This window comes from Equus asinus, chromosome 18 (assembly GCF_041296235.1).
Source record: "Equus asinus isolate D_3611 breed Donkey chromosome 18, EquAss-T2T_v2, whole genome shotgun sequence".
NCBI classification, from domain to species: Eukaryota; Metazoa; Chordata; class Mammalia; order Perissodactyla; family Equidae; genus Equus; species Equus asinus.
In genome coordinates, this window is record NC_091807.1 from 38327137 (window position 1) to 38332750 (window position 5614).

Below are 5614 nucleotides of genomic sequence, written 5' to 3' on the forward strand. Positions count from 1 at the left end.
CATTCTCATATGGTTTCTTCAGAGCGGGAGAAGGAGGTGGCTTGGGAGTTATCAAGCTCCAGTCTTACCCAGTCCAGGCTCCTCGTGTGAATTCGTCCTCAGCGCACGTGGCAGGGTGACAAATAAAAGTGGCAAGTAATAGGACATATTGGAGTATATGAGGAAGCCATTTGGTATAAACCTAATTCGGCCCGACCTTGTCTTTCCAAAAGGGCCTGACTGAGGCCGTTGAGCATGCATTGTATATCTGCTTTAGATATTCCCCATGGCAAGAACAAAGGCCCTTGAGATAAAGGTGCAACTTCCCTCCCCCTCCCAACGTTGGCATTCCCTTAAGGATTAAACATCTTTCCTTAGGCTAGGAACTGACTGCTGTGCTCACCCGTGACCACCCAGCTCGAGACAATAGACTTGCCTCCTGCTGCGCCCACTGAGACAGCAGACCACTACCTGCTGTGTCCATCAAGCGCTGTGCCGACAGGGCAATCTTGTGACTATTGTGGGAGGAACATTTCAATCATATGTGAAACGTCCTGTATGGGGGTATAGAACCACTCTGTACACCTCACTTCCCTGGTGCCCTTTCTTCCTTCGGGAAGAAAGGCCCCGGGCCATGGTCCTCAGATTTCAGCTCAGAATAAACTCACCCAAATTTTCATTTATAGATTGGTTATGGATTATTTTCACTGACAAGGGAATGGCTTCAGGCCCACTTGTTAGTCTGAAACATTCTATTTTTAAATCCCTGCTTTAAAAAGTGGACATCATGGCTCTTAAGTGTTTTAATGGAACGTTTAGAATGTTGCTTTGCAGGTCTACCCTTGATCCTATTCATTTTTCCACATGAGGAAAAAGATTTCCAAAAAGAATTAAAGGGGAAGGTTAATTTCTGAGACCCAGACTTCCGTAAGCCTGGTTTTTCATACCAGTCTGCACTGAGGGTAGTGTGATGAGGAAGCCGAACGTGGCTCAGAGTAAAAAAAGGTGGCATGTGGGGCCAGCCTGGTGGTGTAGCGGTTAAGTTCGCATGCTCCGCTTCAGAGGCCTGGGGTTTGCTGGTTAAGATCGAAGGTGCGGACCCACGCTGTGGCAGGCATCCCACATATAAAGTAGAGGAAGACGGGCACAGATGTAGTTAACTCAGGGCCAGTCTTCTTCAGCAAAAAGAGGATTGGTGGTGGGTGTCAGCTCAGGACTAATCTTCCTCAAAAAATAAAAGTAAAAAAATAAAAAGGTGGTGTGCATATTCTTAATTTTTTAATGACAATTACAAGGCTTTCAAAAAAGTTAGTTTGCATTTTAAAATTTCAAAAATATTAGTCCTCACCAACCAACAAAGTTTCAAAACACATGAAACAAAAACTGGTAGAGCTGAAAAAAGAAATAGATAAGCCCACAAGTATAGCTGGAGACATCAAAACCCCCTCCCAGCAACTGATGCAGCTCCTAGACAGAAAATCAGCAAAGGTATGGAAGATCTGAGCTACACTTCAACCACCAGGATCTAACTGGTATTACAGGACGTCCCACCCAACAATGGTAGAATATGCCTTTTTTCCTAAGTGCCCATGTCACCAACATAGACCATACCCTGGGGCATAAAATAAATCTCAACAAATCCAAAAGAACCAAAATGATACAGAGTGAGTTCTCTGACTGTAATGGAATCGAACAAGAAATCAATACCGGACAACAGGAAAATCTCTAAACATTGCAAAATTAAGTAACACACTCCTAAATAATCCACAGGGCAGAAGGAAATGAATACTCAGCATATCAAAATTTGTGAGTCTCAGCTAAATCAGTGGGAAATTTATTGTGTTAACTTACACTAGAAATAAGGAAGGGTCTCATATCAAAAACTTAAGTTCTTACTTCAAAATATTAGAAAAATCAGAGCCAAGTAAAGCCAAAGCAATGAGAAGGAAGGAAATAATGAAGATGAGAGCAGAAATCAGTGAAATTGAACATAGGAAAACAATAGAAACAAGTCATTGACATGAAAAGGCTAGTTCTTAGGAAAAATCAATAAAATTGACAAATCTATAGCAAAACTGACAAAAATAAAAAGCGAGAAGGCACAAATAATATCAGAAATGAAACAGAGGATGTCACTACAGACTCTGTAGACATCCAAAGGATAATAAGGGAGTACTATGAAGAAGGTTACACTCATAAATTTGGTAGCTTAGAAGAAATGGACTAATTCCTCAGAAACCACAAACTGCCAAACTCAACTAAGATGGAATAGACAGTCTGAATAGCGCCGTAAACATCAAAGCATTTGAATTTGTAACTTTAAATCTCCAAAGAGATGTCCACCTAGTTCTTAAAGAACAATTGGTATTAACCAATTTTAAACAGTCTCTTCCAAAAAATAGAAGAGTGAGCATTTCCCAACTCATTTTATGGTCCAGTATAACCCTGATGCCAAACCAGATAAAGACAACACACAAAAAAGAAAACTACAGATCAATATCTCTCATGAACTTAGATGCAAAATTCCTCAACAAAACATTAGCAAACCTAATTCAACAATGCATAAATAGGAATTATACACCATGACCAAGTAGGGTTTATTCCAGCTGTGCAAGGCTGGTTCAACATTAGAAGACAACCAGCGTAATCCATCATGTCAACAAGCTAAAGAAGAAAAATCATATGATCATATCAACTCACATGGAAAAAATATTGACAAAATCCAACGCCCATTCATGATAAATACTCTTGGCAAGTTGGTAATAGGAGACTATCTCAACTTGAAAAAGCATCTACAAAACACGATAGCTAATGTTATGCTGAATGAAGACTGAATGCTTTCCCCTAAGACTGGGAACAAGGCAAGGATGCCCTCCCTCACCACTCTTTTTGTTTTTTTTTTTAAGATTTTTATTTTTTTTTCTTTTTCTCCCCAAAGCCCCCCAGTACAGCGTTGTATATTCTTCGTTGTGGGTCCTTCTAGTTGTGGCATGTGGGACACTGCCTCAGCGTGGTTTGATGAGCAGTGCCATGTCCGTGCCCAGGATTCGAACCAACGAAACACTGGGCCGCCTGCAGTGGAGCGCGCGAATTCAACCACTCGGCCACGGGGCCAGCCCCTCCCTCACCACTCATATTCAACATAGTCGTAGAAGTTCTAGTCACTGAAATAAGGGAAGAAAGAAAAATAAAAAGCATACAGATGAGAAGGGAAGAAATAAAACTACCTGTTTGCAGATGGCACGACCACTTATGTACAAAATCCCAAGGAATCTACAAAAAAAAAAACAACTCAGAGAGGATAAAAGAATTCAGCAAAGTCACAGGATACAAGAGCAGCAGACAAAAATCAATCGTATTTCTGTATACTGTCAGCAAACATGCAGAAACTGAAATTGAAAACACAATAGCAGTTACAACCACTCAAAAAATGGGATGCTTAGGCACACACTTAACAAACTATGTAGAGGATCTATGTACTGGAAATTACACAATTCTGATGAAACAAATCAACGAGGGCTTAATGAATAGACATACCATGTTCATGGATGGGAAGACTCAACATAGCGCAGATGCCAATTTTGTGTAATTTCTATCAAACTTCCAGCAAGGATTTTTGTAAACATAGATAAGCTCATTTTAAAATTTAAAGGCACAATCCCTAGAATAGCCAAAACAATCTTGAAAAAGAAGAACAAAGACAGAGGAATCACTCTACCTGATGTTAAGACTCTCTACACAGCTGCAGTAATCAAGACAGTGTGGCACAGCCATGCATGTCTTAGTAACAAGGGTGTGTTCTGAGAAAGCCATTGTTAGGCGATTCTGTCATTGTGTGAACATCACAGAGTGCACTTACACAAACCTAGATAGTATAGCCTCCTACACACCTAGGATACACGGTACTAATCTTGTGGAACCCCCATCATATACGCGGTCTGTCCTTGACAGAAACATCATTGACTGAAGTGTCGTTATGTGGCACACGACCGTGTTGGCAGAGGGATAGACGTGCAGATTGACAGAACAGAACGGAGGACCCAGAAATAGACCCACACAAATATGTCCAACTGATTTCTGGTAAAAGTGTAAAAGCAATTCAGTGGTGGAAAGATATCCTTTTCAACAAATGGTGCTGGAGCAATTGGACATCCGTAGGGAAAAAATTAAACCTCAAACGAACCCTCACACCTTATACAAAAACTAACTCTAAATCATAGAATTAATTGTAAAAGAAAAAGCTACAAATTTTTTAGGAAAAAAGAAAAACAGGCAAAAATCTTTGGCACCTAGAACTAGGCAAGGGGTTCTTCAACTCGATACCGTGGAAAGGACACGTGAAAGGGAAAACTCATATATTGGACCTCACCAAAATTAGAACCTTTGGCTCTGTGAATGCTCGTGTGAGGAGGAGGAAAAGCTACAGACTGGGAGAAAATATTTACAACTACAAATCCAACTTGTATGTAGAATACAGAAAGAACTCTTAAAACTCCACGGTAGAAAACAATCCAATTAGAAAATGGGCAAAAGAGATGAAGAGACATTCCACCAAGAGGAGGCACAGATGGCAAATGAGCACGTGAGAAGACGGTCAACATCATCGGCCATTAGGGAAATGCAAATTAAAACCATAATGAGATAGCACCGTACACCTATCAGGATGGCTAAAATAACGAACAGTGACAACACCAGATGCTGACGAGGACTCGGCAGACTGGAGCTCTCACCCATTTCTGGTGGGAATGGAAAATGGTGGAGCCACTCTGGAAAAGAATGCAGTAGTTTCCTAGAAATCTAAAGATGCAATTGTTGTACAACTCAGCAATTTCACGCCTGGGCGTTTATCTGAGAGAAATAAAAACTACGGTTCCTTTATATGACATTTTTGCAGTGACCCTATTTTAACAGTGGAGAGCAGACTAGTAGTTGCCAGGGAGTGGAGACAGGGGAGGGGAGTGGATTCAAGAGGGAGTTAGGGCTGGTTTTAGAAAGGGCAATAGGAGGGATGCTTATGGGGAGGGAACTGTTCAGTATCTTCACTGTGGTGGTGGATACACAAAGCAACGAAGGTTCTACAATGTGTACAGGGCTAAACACACACACATCCCCCACATATACAAGTACACCTACAGACACACAGACACACATAGACATACACACAGACACACACAGACACACAGACGGACATACCAGACACACACCACACACAATAACACACACAGACACAAACACCACATGTATACACAGACACACACAGACACACTTAGACACATACACACAAACATAGATACGCTCATACACACACCACATAAACACACAGACACACACGCTCAGACACATACACACAGACCCACAAAGACACACGTACATACATAGACACACAGACACACGTAATCACACGGACGCACACAGGATGGTCACAGGGTAAGAGAATATTTAACTTACGAAGAAACTGCCAAACTGACCTAAAACGGTTGTTCACCTTTGCCTACCCACCCAGAGTGCATGAGAGTTCCAATTCTTCCGCGTTCTTGCCAACAGTGCGGCCAGCCTTTGGAATTCACCCTTTTAAGGAGAAAGCAGTAGTTTTAACTGCATTTCCCTAAGGAACCAGGATGTTGAGCAGTTTTTT